Genomic DNA, 20155 nt, shown 5'->3' with positions numbered 1-20155 from the left:
CATAGAGAGTATGTGTAATATATAATGTATATAAATACTAAAGTACTTGGTACGGAGTGAACAATCAGTGAATGTAAACTATGACCAATTTTTGTGTTTTATGTTTTGTCTCATGTATTTAGCACTAACTATCCTGGCTATTTTAGAGTTCTTAAACTCTGATGCTATAAATCCCATTACACAAATTTGAGTATCTTGATGCCTAATGATTTGTGGTATTGACTACCTATTAAAAATAGAATATATAGAGAACTTATAAAACTTAAACCACAAAAAACTTATAAAACACAAAAAAACCCACAAATAATCCATTTAAAAAAATGGACAGAGACATGAAAAGACATTTTCCCAAGTAGACATCCAGATGGCCAGTAGACATGAAAAGATGCTCAATATCACTCATCATCAGGGAAATGAAAATCAAAGTCATGATGAGATATCACCTCACACCTGTCAGAATGGATAAAATCAGCAACACAAGAAAAAACAAGTGTTGGTGAAGATGCGGAGAAAGAGGAACCGTATTACACTGTTGATGGGAATGCAAACTGGTGCAGCCACTCTGGAAAACAGTATGGAAGTTCCTCAAAAAGTTAAAATAGAATTACCCTATGATCCAGAAATTACACTACTAGATTTTTACCCAAAGAATAAAAAAAATACTAATTCAAAGGGATACATACACCCCATAGTTTATAGCAACATTATCTACACTAGCCAAATTATGGAAACAGCTCAACTGTCCATCAACTGATGAATGGATAAAAAAGAAGCAGTATAAATATACACAATGGCATATTAGTCATAAAAAAGAATGAAATCTTGCCATTTGCCACAACATGGATGGAGCTAGAGTATGATGCTAGGCAAAATAAGTCAGAGATATACCATATGGTTTCACTCATATGTGGAATTTAAGAAACAAAACAAATGAGCAAAGGGAAAAAAAGAGAGAGAGGCAAACCAAGAAGCAGGCTCTTACCTATAGAGAACAAACTGAAGGTTACCAGAAGGGAGGTGGTTGGGAGATGGGTAAAGTAGGTGATGGGGATTAAGGTAGGCACTTGTGATGAGCACCAGGTGTTGTATGGAAGTATTGAATCACTATATTGTATACCTGGAACTAATATTACACTGTATATTAACTAACTGGAATTTAAACAAAAATAATGTGTATAAAATTAAAATAAAATAATATTATAAAAATAAATTATTTGACCCATGAAATAAAGAATAATAAAAATATTACAATTGGAAATAACTTCAGAATCTATTACAATCTCCCTCTCAAAATATTTCTTCCATAAAAATCCTTGCAGTTTTTCCCAAACTATATTTACAAGTTAATAGTTCTGACAAAGGTGCCTTGTAAAAAGAGTTTCATTCTGTGGGGAACTGCATACAATCTTCTGCTCTTGAAGGGGAGAATAGTATACTTACAATAAATATTCTGAAATTCTCTGTAATAGAATGTTTTATAAAATCAAATGGACTAGAATACTTTGTTTTCTAATTGATATCTTTTTTTTTTTGATAAATTATGTCCTAGTGAAAGGAAATACAGTGTTAGAGAAAGTTTACTCCATCATGAGATAGTTCTTATTAGAATATTACTCTTTATTGTAAGATAAAATACACCTTATAATCTGACTGTTTGCCCATTTGTTATCTCCTGGAGCAAGAGAAAAAAACCTTTATAGATAAATATGAACTATCTGCCCACTTAAACTCTTATTTCTTCACTTAATGGAACAGCTTCTTCATGTGATATGGTATATATGCCCCTTACCATTCTGGCCTTTCATTTCTAAGCATAAGCAAATCTTGTCTATAATGTCTCCTCACCACTGAATGTAATATTCTATATATAGTGTGACAATAATCAAGAACAGCGAACAATGGCATTCTTTTTGTTCTAGAAATGTTTTATAATGGTGCTATCACTTAACAAAAAGTTGTATTATCTTGTTGGTTTACATTTAATTTATGGTGAAAAGAAAAAAAATTGATATCTTGGTTTTATATGTAAGCTATAATGTCCAGATTTTGCTCATACTATAATTGAACTTCCATTCTTGAAACCAAGTAAAGAACTTATACATCCATCTATGTACTATTAACGTTGTGTTGATTTCTGCTCATTATAAGTTGCCAAGGGGCATCTGAATCCTGATTTTGAAATCCAGTAACTGAGTTATCTTTCATAAATTTCTACTGATCAGATAAGGACTATCCATTAGGATGGAATGGAAACATTAACTAGTATAATGAGGGTTGTTTTTTTTTTTTTTTTGTTTTGTTTTTACATACAGTTTGCTGCAATTTGTGTACAGTTACTAAAATTTCATTAAAATGTGATAAAATTCAGTCTGCTTTCATCCTTAATGAACATAGGAAAAATATGTCAAATGCTTTGTTCTAATCAACACATATAAACATCATAAGCCTGCTCTAAAAAGCATAAAGTGATAAGGTTTTTGTTACTTTATTTTAGTGGTTCTATATTGGCTTTTAGTTTTTGTGGCTTTACCTATTGAATACATTGTTAATTATTTACTTTAAGAATCCAGTGGGCAGGGGCGCCTGGGTGGCGCAGTCGGTTAAGCGTCCGACTTCAGCCAGGTCACGGTCTCGCAGTCTGTGAGTTCGAGCCCCGCGTCGGGCTCTGGGCTGATGGCTCGGAGCCTGGAGCTTGTTTCCGATTCTGTGTCTCCCTCTCTCTCTGCCCCTCCCCCGTTCATGCTCTGTCTCTCTCTGTCCCAAAAATAAATAAACGTTGAAAAAAAAAATTAAAAAAAAAAAAAAGAATCCAGTGGGCATCAATCTCAAAATTATCAGTTTATAAGTATCTTGTGTATTATTATTGAATGTTACTAAAGTAATTAGTTTGTTTTTGTTTTACTTGTGAGTCTAACTAGGCTCATGGAGAGCAGAATTCATTTGCAGTGGTTAATTACTTTGTTACTATTTTTCTATCAGTTTGGTCAGGAAGAATAGAATGCATAAAAGCTTTGTTTGCTATCTTAAACTTTTTCAGATTTATGGAGAAATACAAAGAGCAAATAGAATATTTTTAAATTGAAACTTTCCTTCCACCTATGTTAATATTATGCCATGTTGCCCTAAACAATATTCTTATGCTAGAAGTAGCTTTTAAAGCCCCATGTTAGCTCTCCATAGCAATTTTCAGAAAGCTCACTTCATTCTGGGCTTATAAATTTCTTGGGGCTTATAAATATCACTAAATATTTGTGTCACTCTTATTTTCCTTGATTAAGTGTCCCTTTGTTTTTCTTTGAAAATATTGCTCATTAGCCCTTATGTGTTTTCACTTCAATGCACCCTGATTTACTTTTGCATTTATACTTTCTTTCTTGAATTCCTTGATTATGGAATCACTCATATCCCCTATTCGTTTTTTTTTATTGTATATATAAGGTTTTCTGACACATAGGTACTTAACTTTCTTTTTCGATTTCAAAAATTTTAAATTGTATGCATGTTTACTTGTTTTTAAGAGAGTCTCATAACATTTATGTCACAAATTGCATCTTGCATTGGGATCCAGACTGTGAGACCAGCAGTCTTCCTCATTCATTCTTTTTTAATACAAGTTAAAATTTCAATTAGGCAATTAAAAAAATTCCAGAATTTTCAGTTTAGTAGAATAGTTCTAAGAATATATCCAGTAGTTTATGTCTTCCTTGGTTTCCTTCTGGTCTATTCAGTATCAGGAATAGAACTGTTCATATTCTTCTTTTGTAGTCTATCACTACTATTTTACTTCTAGTTTTTAGTTTTTTAGCTTTATAACTTTATTGGGATATAAATGACATATAACATTGTATAAATTTAGCATGTACAGTGTGATGATTTGATAGATGTCTATAATGTGAAATGATTACCACAGTAAGGTTAAAACATACATTGTCTCACATAGTTACCTTTGTGCATGGGCGTGCTTGTGCGTGCGTGTGTGTGTGTGTGTGTGTGTGTGTAGTGAGAACTTCGAAAATCTGCTCTCTTGGTAACTTTTGAGTATATAATACAATGTTGATAACTGTAGTCACCATGTTGTACATCAGATCTTCAAACTTATTCATATTATTACTGGCAGTTTGTACATTTTGAACACGTTTTCTCTAACCACCACCATTCTACTCTCTGTTTCTTTGAATTGAGTTTTTTCCAGATTCTGTATTTAAGTCAGATCATATGATTGTCTTCCTCTGTCTTTTTTCACTTAGCATAATCCCCTCAAGGTCCATCCATGTTGGCACCAATGGCTGGATTTCCATCTTTATGGCTAAATAATATGAGAGAGAGACAGAGACAGAGAGAGAAAGTGTATGTGTGTATCACATTTTCCTTACCCATTCATTCATTCATTGATGGCAACTTAGGTTATTTTCATGCCTTGACTATTGTGAAAATGCTTCAGAGAACAGATAGCTCTTTAAGATGGTGATTTCATTTCCTTCAGATCATATGGTAGTTTTACTTTTAATGTTTTTGAGGAATCTCCATACTATTTCCCATAGTGGCTGTACCAATTTGCACTCCCACCAGTAGCGTACAAGTGTTCCCTTTTCTCCACATCCTCACTAGCACTTATTGTGTCTTTTTAATAATAGACATCCTAAGAGGTTTGAGATAATATCTCATTTTGGTTTTGATTTGTGTTTTCCTGATGATTAGTGATATTGAACACCTTTTCACATACATGTTGGCCATTTGTATGTGTTCTTTGAAAAAACTATCTGCTCCGTTCCTCTGCCCATTTTCAACAGGATTATTTGCTTGCTATTGACATGAATGAGTTTCTTATATTCTAGATACTAACCCCTTATCAGATAGATGGTTTGCACATATTTTTTCCCATTCTGTAGGTTGCATTTTCATTTTGTTGATTGTTTCTTTTGTTGTGCAGAAGCTGTTTAGTCTGATGTAGTCCCAATTGTTTATTCTTGCTTTTGTTGCCTATGCTTTGGGCATCGTATTAAAAAAATCATTGCCAAGACCAATATCAACGAGATTTCTCGTGTGTGTGTGTGTGTGTGTGTGTGTGTGTGTGTGTGTGTTTGTCAAAGTTTACAGTTTCAAGTCTTACATTTAAGGCTTTAATCAATTTTCAAGTTAATTTTTGTGAATTCCAGTTTCATCCTTCTGCAGGTCAATATCCAGTTTTCCCATCACCATTTATTGAAGAGACTATCTTTTCTCCATTGAGTATTCTTGGCTTCCTTGTCAAATTTCAACTGATCGCTTTTAGTCTTACCCAAATACTTTATAGTGTGTTCTCACTATAGTTTACAATACTTCTTCCCTAATCCCGTCTTTCTCAGGATTTAAAATTATGTAATATGATACCTCTATGGCTAAAAAGTAATTATTCCTTTTTCATGGTATTGTCTTGACTCTTTAGAGCTTCACAAAGCTCAGTGAACCCTGTCTTAGTACACTGTTGGACAATTAAGTTGCACTTCCCAAATTGACTGGAGTTAGTTCTAATAATCGCTATGTGATTTTTTGCCGTTGGTTAACTTAAGAGTGTATGAGGGATAACAGTGGGGAGGGATCTGACTAAAGAAAACCATTATACATCATTTTTTTTTTCATTTCCAATTTCAAAGAGGCAACAATTACATATTAAGACCATAACCATGCTATATTTTATGTCTTAAGTTAGAAATAATTTGTATTAAACAGTTAAATTCAGCTTCTACATCCTTTGCTACCAAGAAATTCTGGCTTTCCTGTTTGCCCCTGTTCCCCATACCCCCACCCTTGCTTCATTTCCAACTAGATTCTTATAAATTCATTTTGCTTTGCTGCATACTAAGAGGTATTTTAACACTGTAATTTTTCCTCTATTCAAACACTCAGTGTCTTTCTGGTTTTATGACTCAGGGATATTAACTGTTTTCTCTAGGGTGCCACTATGATCCCAGATACACTGAGTAACTTGGATGCTTGCTATGCAGAACACTTTGGGTAACCTTTATATAACCTAGTTGGCATAGCTGAGTATGCATATCTCAAATTCCCTTCTCAGTACCCAGGATTATTAAGATTTAGCTATGCCACAATAACTTCACACCAAAGCACCTGCTTTCAGCCCTTCTAAAACATGACTCAGTTCTCCTGCTGTGCATCCTGGAAGGGAAATCTCTGGTCTGAGTTACCATTATTTTAGCTTAGGTTTTCTCTACACTCAGTGCCTTTAACTCAATTAAATCTTTTTTTTTCTCCTTTTCCTCAATATTTCTAACAGAAGGGACTATCACTTCAAACATAATTAATCAAGAATACACACAGCTGAGGAAAATACATACAGAAGGAAATCTTTAATATTTTGATTTTTATAGAAGAAAAATTCTAAGGATGAATGTTTTTTAATCTAGCTTTTAAGGGAATTTCATTTATATGGGAAAAACCATTTTGTTTGGAAAGGGAGGGCATTCACTTGTGCTCTTAAATTTAAGTTTTGGTAGCTGGCTGAGATTGAAGATAACTTGAGAGAGGGGCTAAGAACACTGGCTTTAGAGCCAGACTGACTTCAGTTTCTTTTCTGGCACCACATTAACTAGCTGTGTGACATAGGGCAAATCTACTAACTTAAATTTTCCTTACATTTAATACAGAGGTAATCATTCCTATCGGAGCTGATTATTGATAGGGTTAAAAGATACAATGTATGCACAGTGTAGAGCAAAATGCCTGCCATGTTAGAAGTGTTCCATAAATTATAACACTTTTGTTTACAAACCTCCAATCTCTGGTGCATCCATGGGTTGGCACTTGATACATGTGAGTACCAGATGTGAGCATATTTGGGCATAGAATATCATCACATCATTTTCTCTTCTTTTTAAAGTTTATTTTGAAAGAGGGAGAGAGAGAGCATGAGTGAGAGAGGGACAGGCAGAGGGGCAGAGAGAGAATCCCAAGCAGGCTCTGTGCTCTCAGCGTAGAGGCTGATGCACATACAGATGTACAAACCCTGAGATCATGACCTAAGCCGAAATCAAGAGGCGGATGCTTAACTGACTGAGCAATCTGGGAGTCTCACGTAATTTTCAATGGAGAAAGAACTCTCTTAAGTTCTTTTTTATTTCTCTTCAGATTTTGTTCCACTAACCTTTAGGTTTTTAGGTTGTCAATGGTACACGTGCCTGGCTCCTAGAAATCATGAATTTAAGGTTATATGATGTCTGACATAATAATGTACCAACACACACACACACACACACACACACACACACTCACACAGTTTGGGACTTTGATAGTGTGATAGTGACCAGACATGATCTATGTTAGGAAACTTCCCATTACCCCTTCAAAAAAACCAAAGCAAAACGAGAAAGCTCATGGCGTTTTTCTGATGATTATATAGAAAGCAATCTGAAAATAGAGTTGAAATTCTAAAGTTTTCACCCTTGCTCTCCCTTTTATGAAATATATGGCCTTGGACAGAGCCCTTTCCTTTGAAGTGAAAATAATATTTATCCTCTAAAATTTGGGGAGGATTAAGTGGGATCATGTATGCAAAAGTGCCGTGTAAGCTATCAATTTGTGCTTACTGTTGGACAGATTGTTAGATAGGTTTCGATTTTCACTTTCATGTCTGGATTCAGGAACTTCCAACTTAGTTCATATTTGTATTAGGCTAAATAAATAGAGGTCCCCTCCCCATTCCGACCTCCCCTTCCTTCTTTTCTCTCTCTTCAGAGAAGCCAGATAGATTAAATCATTAGATCATGTTAAGAGAGAAAATAACCTACACTCTAAGCATGTTTTATAAAACCTTTAAATATTAGCAGGCTGTTCAAAGTACTTTTATCACACTTAATGTCTTCAAAACCATGAGAAAGTTTCTGATAATTCATATGCACATTATATGACACAAAGTACACTTCTTTGTAAGAAACCCCTACCAGCTGGGTTTGCTTCTAAGGAAATATATAGCTTTTCAATCTAAAATGAGAATATTTTTCCTGCACTGTCTTTTACGCAGGATTTTTTTGAGATGACTCAAGATGAAAGAAATTAAAAAAAAATACAACTGGGAAGTTAATGAAAATTTATTATTTTGTTGCTACTTCCTAATGCTACAATTGCATTATCCTTTTTCTCCTTTGAATCCAAGACTTCTGAGCCTCTTATCCTAAAACTTTATTGAAGAAGACTTATTCTTCCTCCAACACTTCAAAAACATGTCTCTTGATGCTTTGGTATGGAGTCTTAACTGCTTTTGTGCCTTCCTTTTTTTAATTTTTGTCTATCTAAACACATTGCCCAATGAGCAATTAAATTGACAGTTCTCCTGTTGTTATGTATTTGTTATTCAGCTGATCGTTGAAATGAAAATCCATTGGTGATTAAACTAAATGTATTCACTTCTGAAAACAATGCTTTGATCAGAATTTCTTCATCCATTAAGATATATGCCTGCAAGGAGGGGAAAGCTTTCCTTAAGCATTTTAAGGTTCTTTTTAAAAATAATATTCTCCATTCTTTTAACCTATATAAAGGCAACATTTACAGCATTTCCCCCTGAAAAGTAATTTATTTCAACCACCTTTTTAATAGTAACTATCACAGAAGATTAGCTCCAACCGCGGGTCATGGCTATAATATATATCTTACAGGTATATTCTGAAATACTGTAATTAGGATAAAAATAGTTTACATGGCTTCCTTTTAATATAGAACAATTCTGGGACATTTGATTTCTACAAAATGTTAATTCAAAGACATCAGAATAAAAGGAATCTAGAAGACATGATCTGCCATTTCATCTTATGTACTCTTAAAACCTAATACTTCCCAGTAATTTACCAGTAGTAAGGACCAAATTAAAAGAAATATTCTTCATGATGATGATAATGATGATGATGATGATGATGGCAGCTAATAGTTACTGAACTTTGTCTTATCTGACTTAATGCCCTCAGCTCTTTACATTTCAAAGAAATGAAATTCATGGGTAGAAAGATTAATTCAACTAAGGTTATGGTAGAGCTATGACTTGAACTCAGTCAATGTGACTTCAAGTCAGTGTCAGACTTCCTTTATGTAGTCTTTATATATATGTATATATATACATATATATATTGAGAGAGTGTGCAGGTGATGCACTAGCAGGGGAGGGGCAGTGAGGCGGGGGGAGAGAGAATGAATGAATGAATGAATGAATGAATGAATCCTAAGCAGGTTCCTCACTGTCATTGCAGAGCCCAATGCAGGGCTCAAACTCAAGAACTATGAGATCATGACCTGGGCCAAAATCAAGAATCTGATGCTTAACCGACTGATCCAATATGTTCACAGGTTGATTTTGAAAATCATAATGTAAACCAGTATGACATTTATATATACCTCTTTAAATGCCTTTATTAAAAAATAAAATCTGTAAGCTTTTATTTATTAAAACTCCTTAATCTTCCCCATTTGGTATCTCTTATGGGATATCTTAATATATATCATGCATGGACACAGATTTTAATAAAAATTAGTCCTGTCAGAAATAACCCTGTTACATATTCTTAACACCTAAAAGTACTCCATGATAGAAAATGAATACATTCACATTTATCTTATATCATACTTCCTGTTTGAGTGTATGATGTGCCTTAGTAATATTAAAAAGGATTCTGAGTTTGGTGCATTTGGAAAGTTTGGGATTCATTTCTGGATATTGCCACTACTGTTAATGGTTGCTTACCAATACCAGACTAACCTTCCTAAATTACTTGTTTTCTACTATTATTTACTATGTCTATTAAATCTAGACTCCTTTCCCCATGCAGTTTCGTGAGCTGTCTAACCTCCCCACTGTAAATCCCACTGGATCTCAGCAGGAGCTGGAAACTCTAATTAGGCAGTCCCTTTGTCCCTATATTCTCCTTACCTGTAATGATCATGCCTTTCTCCCTGTTTTTATTTATGCTCCTTCCCAGGAATGTGATTATTGTTCTTTATTCCCGTCTTCAAAAACTTATTCATCCTTCAGCATCCTTACTTCCATGGAGAAGTTTGTCAGGTTAACTCAAATCACAATGATCTCTAATTTTTCTCAAATCCTAGAGTATCTTTAATGCAATTTCCAGTCCTTGATTATAGATTATATTGTATTTACTGTGAATTTTTGATTCGTAAGTCTTACCCACTTATAAATTACTAGTTATAAATTTACTAGATTAAATATGATAAATTAATCATATTCTATACAGAATCGTCTCACCTACAGACTTTAAGTTAATGCATTTTATTGACAAGTAGAAAGGTGCAGGTGAAGGAAACATATTTCATTTTTGCTGACTGCCCTCATATGGCTTTATAAGTTGTGTGAAGTCACTTAGGTCTTGTTCATCTGGATCACCAACCTGTGAACTGTTTGGAATACTGTCTTGTTTCAGGCTTACTTATGATAGAAAAAAGAAAGTTAAAATTCACTCTTTTATTTTTTTAAAGTTTATTTATTTATTTTGAAGGAAAGAGAGTGCAAACAGGGAAGGAGCAGAGAGAGAGGGAGACAGAGAATCCCAAGCAGTCTCCACGCTGTTAGTGCAGAAAGCCTGACACAGGGTTCAAACTTACCAACCATGAGATCATGATCTGAGCTGAGATCAAGAGTCAGACTCTTAACTGACTGAGCCACCCAGTCTTCCCCATATTGGTGCTTTTAAAGGGTTACTTTGAGCTTGTGAACACATGAGTTTAGGAACAGATTTTTAGAATTTAACCTGTTTCTAAGCACTTATCTGTATCTCACAAAGTGAGGACTCAAAAAGTAGTCAGTGCTTTCTTGCTTGTTTTCCTTCATGGATAAAGGTTCTTCAATATCTAAACTAATGTATCATTTATAAACATATATTTTCCCCATGAACTGGTTAATCTAACAAGTTCAATAGAATACTGTGGATTCTAGATATAGGTATACACATTCACAACAGTATATATTGTACAAATATAGCTATATAACATCTACTATATTGTCTATGATTTATAGTGAGAGACATGTTGGTATCACCTCTGCCTCTCTGTCAGTTTATTCTCCCAATCATGCCAGTGCTCCTACTCAAAAGTATGTACTTATTGTAGATGCTGCCATGGGAGATATATCTGCATCAGAACATAGAACAAATTACATTTCTTTACAGAAATAGAAAATGCAATCCTTAGATTCATATGGAATCGCAAAAGACCCTGAATAGCAAAAGAAATCACAAGAAAGAACAGAGCTGTAGACATCACTCTTCCTGATCTCAAAATATATTACAAAGCTTTAGTAGTCAAAACAGTATGATACTGGCATAAAAACAAGAATATGACTGGGGTTCCTGAGTGGGTCATTCGGCTGAGCATTGAACTTCAGCTCATGTCATGATCTCATGGTCTGTGGGTTTGAGCCATGCGTTGGGCTCTGTGCTGACAGAGCTTGCTTCGGATTCTGTTTCTCCTTGTATCTCTTTGCCCCTTCCTAACTCCTGCTTTGTGTGTGTGTGTCTCTCTCTCAAAAATAAACATTAAAAAACAAAAACAAACAACAACAACAACAACAAAACACAAGCATATGACCAATGGAACAGAATAGAGAACACAGAAATAAATCCAGCATTTGTGGTCAACTGGTCTCTGACTAGGGTGCCTGGAACATACAATGGGGAAAGGATTGTCTCCTCAATAAATAGTGTTAACAAAATTGGACACCCATAAGCAGAAGAATGAAATTGGACTTTATCTCACATCATATAAAAAACCATCAACTCAAAATGGATTGAAGACTTAAATATAAGACCTGGAACTATAAACTGCAGTAGAAAAGAACATGGGAAAAAACTTCTTGACATTGGTCTTGGCAATGATTTTTTGGATATGACACCAAAAGCACAGGCAGAAAAGATAAAATTAGACAAGTGGGATTGCAAGCTTCTCTAAAGCAGTGGAAATAAGCAAGTAAAAAGATAGCCCATACAATACGAGAAATTATTTGCAAACCATATATGATATCTAAAATACACAAGGAACTCCTACAATTCAATACCAAAACAAAAACAAAAGACAAAAAAAAAAAGAAAAGAAAAACAAAAAAAGAAAATAAAGAAATCTCCAGAACAAATAACCCACTTAAAATATGTGTAAAGAACACAGAAAATGTGAATAGATATTTCTCCAAAGAAGACCTACAAATTGCTGACAACTACATGAAAAGATGTGCAGCATTACTCATCATCAGGGAAATGCAAATCAAAACCACAATGAGATCTCAGTTCCACCTGATAGGATGTGTATTATGAAAAAGACAAAATAACAAGTATTGGCAAAGATATGAAGAAAAGGGGGGCATCTGTCTGGCTCAGTCAGTAGAATATTGACTCTTGATATCAGGGTTGTGAGTTCGAGCCTTATGTTGGATCTAGATAGAGATTACTTAAATTTTTTAAAAAAATCTTTAAAAAAGTTAGGGAGAAAAGAGAACATTTCTACACTGTTGGTGAGAATGAAAATTAATACCACTATTATGTAAAATAGGATGCAGATTCCCCCCAAAATTAAAAGTAAAACTATCACATGATCCAACAGTTTCACTTTCGGGTATATATCCAAGGAAAGGAAACCTGGATCTCAAAGACATAGCTGTATTTCAGTATTTTTTGCAGCAGTATTCACAAGAGCCACAATATAGAAAAAAATATAAATGTCAGTGAGTGAATGTACAAAGTCACACGAAAGTCACCACACACACACACACACACACACACACAGAAACACACACTGGAATATTATTCAACCATATAAAAGAAGGAATCCTGTCATTTGAGACAAAATAGTTGAACCTGGAGGACTTTGTGCTAAATGAAATAAGCCACATACTTAAGACAAATACCACATGATCTCACTTGTATGTGGAATCTAAAATAGTCAAACACACAAGCTGAGGAGAATTGTGGTTGAAGGGGCTGGGTGGGGGGGGAAATGGGGAGATATTTATCACAAGGTACAAACTTTCAGTTATAAGATGAATGAGTTCTGGAGATCCAATGTACAGCATGGTGACTATAGTTAACAATACTGTATCTATGCTTGAAATTTGCTAAGAGAGTAGATCTTAACTCTTATCAGCACCAAAAAAAAAAAATTGGTATTTATGTGACCTGATAGATATGTTAATCAGCCTGATTGTGGTAATCATTTCACAATGTAAACATGTATCAAAACATCAAGTTATACGACTTAAGTATATACAATTCCTATTCATCAATTATACCTTGATAAGTCTAAAGAAGAAAAAAAAACAAGGACCCTGGGAAACACTGAATAGATTTCTTAAGCACCTTCTCTGGACAGCTCTTTTCTCTTTGGAGTCTGTCTCACAAATTCCAGCCACTCAGACTCTAAACTTCAGCTCAAAAGATCCCATGAACTATTTAAGGCTAGTTACCAATGTCTGAAAATTGCTATTTCATAACTGTTTAGGTTTATTAATGACTATAGGGACAATTTATTATCAGTTGTTCTTTCATCGCTGGGAACCTAAATCTGATAGCCTTCATTTGCTTTTAAATGGCATAATCAAAATCACAGATTTTAAAAAACATAATTTTAGGTTTTTTGTTCTCTGTTCTTTTTTCTTCAGTTTGCCATTTTTCAACCCACTTAGCTCTAACTCTCATTTCTCTCCAATGTCCAGAATTTCTAGCCCTGTGCTGTGCTCATAGATTACTGCTGCCAGATGAAGCATCCAAATGCAAAGCTCTAAACTGTGTTGTATCAGAGATGGCATCTGGGCATTCAGCTGGCCCATCTGGCAGAACTTTTCTTGGGACTTTTTATGTGGCAGCTCACGTGGCTATAGAGAAAGCCACTAAGCTTTTTCCAGAGTTGAGCTAGGGTCTGACCCTTCCTTTTTTTTTTTTTTTTTTTAAATGTTTACTTATTTTTGAGAGGGAGAGAGGGAGAGAGGGAGAGGGAGAGAGAGAGAGGGAGAGAGAATGCATTAACAAGGGAGGGGCAGAGAGAGAGAGGGAGACATAGAATCTGAAACAGCCTCCAGGCTCTGAACTGTCAGCACAGAGCCTGGGGCAGTGCTCGAACTCAGGAACAGTGAGATCATGACCTGAGCCGAAGTTGGATGCTTAACCAACGGAGGCACCCAGGCGCCCCAGGGTCTGACCCTTCCTGACTGCCTTCATTTCTTGCATGATATACTTTTGGCTGACTGCCTACTGTACTTAGAGAAATTGCTTGATATTTAAATTGATGATTGTTGGCGTGTTTTTTAAGTTTTAACTCTGAAAGCAAGGGTTCATCTCAGTCACCTTTGGGCTGGAAGTTTTATTATTTCAAAGTTAAATGATGCATCAGCAGCTGAGAAAGGGATGGAAGACTCAATGCATTGTTATTTTTAGTGTTAAATGTAAATAAATCTCCCCAAGGAATGCTGAGAAGAAAGAAAGAAAAAAAAGCCTAGTAACCAATATCCCTTAAAAGTTTTAGATTCTTCTGTGGTTATAGCTCCAATAATTTGGGATTATGTTTTGTATTATTAGGTATTAATTTTTGCCAAAATTCTACCTGGCTATTAATTTTGGGCCACTTGTTTGTGTTCCAGAATTATTGTTATTAAGATGAAACTGGAGAGAGGATTCTGTAGTAATAAAGCAAGCTGTCATTGGCAGACATTCTATCAGGAAACTGTTCATCTCCATGAAAATGTCAGTGTGTTGCCTTGTGTACTTTTTTCAGATAGAAAGGATTTAGTTATAAATAATTCTTTTTTAAAATTTTTTAAATTTTATTTTTATTTTGAGAAAGAGATAGAGGGCATATGCTCATAGAGCGTATGAGAAAGGGAGGGGCAGAGAGAGAGGGGGAGAGAGAGAATTCCAAGCAGACTCTGCACTGTCAGCATGGATCCTGATGCAGGGCCCGAACTCACAAATGGTGAGATCATGACCTAAGCCGAAATCAAGACCCGGACGCTTAACCGACTGAGCCACCCATACACCCCATAAATAAATGTTTTCAAAGCATTTTATTAATTTTCTTTCACTAGTAACTTTCTCGAGTTTCTGACCAAAGCCAGTTGTCCTTATATACATTCCACAGTAAACAACAATTAGTCTATCCTTCAAAAACATTATGACTCCATCTTTTTAAAAATAATTACTAAATTTCTAATAATATCAAGAGCCAAATAATTTTACTCTAACTACTTAAAAGTAGCTTCATAAAACTCTGTGTACCAACTAGGGTGGTGCTCTTATAAGGAAAGAAACAAAGTATAAACCACACACACACACACACACACACACACACACATGCACGTGTGCACATGCATGCACACACACTTTCTGTATACATATCAAATGTTGAACTTTAAATTGAAGTATATGTGACAATAAATGCCATGAGTTCTTGGAACACTTCATGGATTAAATTACTTTTTACAGAGATTGCCAAACCATACCTCAGTGGAGAACTGTTCTATGTATTTCACCTTTCATAGCTACTAGTAAAACAAAAATTAATTTAGAGTTTCAAAAATATGGGTATTATATAACAGTTTGGGGGATGAGGCAGTATTCAACTGCGTGGATCAAAAAGTTAATTCCCAGGTCTCTCAAACTTTAATCAGATTCCACAGCTGTAAATCTCATGTTTTGTTATAACTTCATTGTACGCTAACCTCTTTCTCTAAACAAACAGAAAAGATAGGTTCTTGAGGATTTCAGAAAGCCAAGGAAAGAATTAAATGATGAGCTTCATTGTGATATAAGCAGTGTAATTGAAGCATAGGTGATGGACTGTTGGAGTTTAAAAGATGGGGAGAGGTTAATTCTAATGGGAAGAATAAGAGAGAGAGGGGCCAAATAGTCAAAAATAAGACATCAACTTTGAAAGCGGGATGGCTGTGCACTGCACGGTGGAGACACCAGGGCTGAGAAATCTGGGACAGACCAGTGTGACTATACACCCGAGTCCTTGAAATAGCGTAATTCACCCACTAAATGTTGATTCTGGCAAAGTTAAGATAAATTTTATGTGTTTGAGGAATGTCTGCTTACTTTCCCAACATAAAGCTCAAATTGTATAAGATTACTTTATCTCTGCTTTTCTTTTCTTTTTTAGGTATTCCCTTTTTAAAGACCTCACATCTCCAACTAAATCTTTTATTTTTTAAAATTTGTGCTAAGAATACTTACCATAAGATCTACCTCCTTAACAAAATGGCACAGTCAGTATGAAAAACAGTTCAGAGGCTTCTCAAAAAATTAAAAGTATAACTATCATATGATTCAATCCTGCTTCTGGATATTTATCCAAAAGAATTGAAATCCTCTAAATGATAGTCCCCCCGCCAACATCCCACCCTTGTTCGTTGAGTAATTAGTCACCATAGCCAAGATGTGGAAACAAGCAAAGTGTCCACTGATGGATGAGAGCATACAGAAATTTAGTTGTGTGTGTGTGTGTGTGTGTGTGTGTGTGCATACACACACACACATACATATACATTACATATACATATGTACATATACATATATTCAATGGAATATTATTCTGTCTTTTTAAATTTTTTTTAATGTTTATTTATTTTTGAGAGAGACAGAGACAGAATGCAAGTGGATTATGGGCAGAGAGAGAGGGAGACACAGAATCCAAAGCAGGCTCCAGGCTCTGAGCTCTCAGCACAGAGCCTGACGCGAGTCTCGAACTTATGAGCTGTGAGATCATGACCTGAGCCAAAGTCGGATGCTCAACCACTGAGCCACCCAGGTGCCTCAGAATATTATTCTGTCTTAAACAAAAAAGGGAAAATCCTGCCATAAGCAACAACATGGATGAACCTTGAGAACAAACTTAGTCATTTTTCTACTTCTCTTTTACATTCTCCAGAGAGGATAAGCTATACAAAAACATTTACTTTTGTATGCCAGACTCAGCTTGATTTTTTTTTTTACATAGTTTTGATATACCATCTCTGTACTCCATGCTTGCTTATATGTTTTCATGGATAGACACTGTGTAATTTGTCAATGCCTTCATTACATTTGGAGTATAAAGTCCTCAAGGGCAAAAATCGTTTATTCTTCTCTTTTTGACCCTGTGATGCCACATCCTGTGTTTCATAATTGTCAACACAGAAAAGAGGTTTGTGAAAAGCATGAAAAAAAAAGTTGAGGCCCATTTTCTCTTGATGCTAGGGTGAACTGCTGCTTTAACTCATTTATAATTTTGCTGCAGGTACTCAATGAAAGCAGGAAAACAGTTCCTTGGAAACATGTTTTGGTGCTTTGAAATACATTTATAAAAGAACAGAGGCATCCCAAAGCATATACAAAATCCAAAGAAATGTGTAGGCAAAAAACAACATTAAAAAAAAAACAACATGCCAATGCTTTCCTTCACTTAGAGGGACTCTGAAAGAGCAGTTAAATACTATAATTCAGTTCCATTTGTTTTTATACTTTTTGATAAAATACACAAAAGTTGGGACCTTTTTAAAAATAGTAATTTTTAAAATGTAGTAAAATGTTACTTAGTTTTGGGGCGCCTGGGTGGCTGAGTCGGTTAAGCTCCAGCTTCAGCTCAGGTCATGATCTCACGGTTCGTGGGTTCAAACCTCGCGTCAGGCTCTGGTTTGACAGCTCAGAGCCTGGAGCCTGATTCAGATTCTGTGTCTTCCTCTCTCTCTGCCCCTCCCTGATCGGCTCCGTCTCTCTCTCAAAAATAAACAAACATTAAAAAAATTTTTTTAAGTTAGTTTTGTTAAACAGTTGGAGTTGCTATTTTTTAGAAATGCACATCTGAATAACATATGTTGATAAATTTGGAGCTTATTATATTCGAACTGTGTGTTTTTAGAACTGTAGTCTATAGGTATGTCTAAATATTATTTCCAGAAATTCCATTAAATACTCTATTTAGGAAGTATAGTATGAAGATGAGTATATACTTCATTTCTAGTTAAGTTTTGTAAACTATTTTAAGATTATCAATATGAAATATCAACATGTTTCTTCTTTATCTCTTTTAATTTATCTTGGAATATAGTTTGTGTTATTCTATACTATATAGACTACTATAAAATATATTCTCCTACTGGCATTTATAGAACTTTTGATAGAAGGTATTTGGTACAGAATATTCATTTATTACATAGAAATTAAGTATTTTTTTCTGGAAATATGATGACATCTTTTGACAATGAATACACAAAAAAGTTTGACTGTAACACTTTCTCATGCAATAAATTAGTGCTCCATAGTAACTGTTTCTTTGTTGATTCTGAAGTAAAGGAAAGTAATGTTATCTATTAAAATCATGCTCTGCATTTCTTTTAGAACTCAGAATATTTTCCTAAGATGAATTTATACTCTAATAATGTCATAATATCTCCAGTTATTATTTTAAAACCATTTTCATATATCTTTTTAATGACTTGTAGAAGCGTTTAGTTCTTCAGTGTTCTTAGTTGCTTTTGCTGTTCACTTTTCAGCGAGATTTAAGCACAAAAACATGTTTCATAACTTTAATTTTGAATAATAACTCCAGATACAAAAGCAACAAACCACCAGAAACAACTTGTATATGCCATTAAAATATTTTTTATTTAGAAAATAACATTAAACTTTCACTACCAGGACTTGTAAGGCTGAAGGAGATTAAAACAACTATATTAAGATTATAATGAATTACTTTTTTCACATTTAGGGATGGTATTTAAATGATCAGAAATAGCAGATCTCTTCATGATCTTTATTTTACCTCACCTCAAAGATGAATACATGATAGTAGGGAAATTACTTCCAACACCTGCAACACTCAAGATAGAAGAGGGGAAAGATATTTACAGGTAAGAAGATCCACAGAGAAATCATCACATATACATGAGAACTAAGACCTGTGTGATAATGGCATTTACTGAAGGGATGAATTGATATATCCACATTAGTATTGGTTTGAATTTCTTAGCAAGAACTTTGTCTTTCTTTTGGGAGTTTTCCTGGCAATGGGTCATCTTAATATTCATCATTCTGTGTCTGTCATTTTTCACAATTAATAAGTTGCCAACTAATATAAATGCTGAATGGATATAGCCTCAAGATCCAGACTGGCAATACCAGTGGCCAGGTTAGAGAAGATGTTAATTCCACACCAAGTCTTGTCTCTGTTCCAGTCATAAGGAGTTTGTTCAAAGGAGAAGTGACAATTCTTCCTTTAGTGGATGTGGCCCAGGTGAAGAGAAGTGTCAAAATAGAAATGCCATCTGTGATTTCAACAGCAATAAAAGACATAGCACATTTTGAAATTCAAAATACTGAATGATTTTTTAACATAGAGGATTCCTTCTAAGTTAGAGTTCTGAAAATAAATCTCTTGCTATGTATAGTTAAAAGTAATGAAATGTTGCCAGTAGACAGTGCACTGCTCTCCTGCCCTGGGAGATGCTTATCATAATGTGACAGGGCCTTTATTATACATGTAAAAATGACATATTACACTTTATATTTCCAGAGCAGCAATGAACTCGTTACCAGAAACTGTTTACGCTGGTGTTGAAGTGTTTTAATATCATTTCCAGCTAGCATTGGTCTCGGTTGCTAGATGGATAAATAAAAGGCAGTACTTGAGACCTTGTGAGCTCTAGTTCCTTCATCTATAGAAGGAGGTCTACTCTTCCATAGCTGGCACATTACAAGAGATTCTATGCTGATTTGTTCATGGTGATACCACAGTTTTTGTATTAGGTTGAACCATATGAAATTGCCATTTTTATGAGTCAGAGATTGCTAAACGTCAACAGCTTCATATAATTCATTGAAAATACGTGGCATGCTATAGAATAGTATTATCTTTAAGATTTGCCAAGTCCACAGTCACATGCATTTACTCATTATATATCAGATGCTATGCTAAGCACCTTCCAAAAGTCATTGCATTTAATCATGACAGAAATCCAATTTGTAAGTAGTATTATTATTCCTGGTTTAGAGAGGAAGAAATTGAAACACAAAGAGGCCTGGTAATTCAAGGTCATACAATCAGCGAGGGGTGGACCCACAATCTAAACCCAGGCTAAGGTTGATGGGGGTGGGAGGGAGGGGAGGGTGGGTGATGGGTATTGAGGAGGGCACCTTTTGGG

Source organism: Lynx canadensis, chromosome D4 (genome assembly GCF_007474595.2).
Source record: "Lynx canadensis isolate LIC74 chromosome D4, mLynCan4.pri.v2, whole genome shotgun sequence".
NCBI classification, from domain to species: Eukaryota; Metazoa; Chordata; class Mammalia; order Carnivora; family Felidae; genus Lynx; species Lynx canadensis.
The sequence above is the reverse complement of the archived record's forward strand: the minus strand, read 5'-3'. Positions refer to the sequence as shown.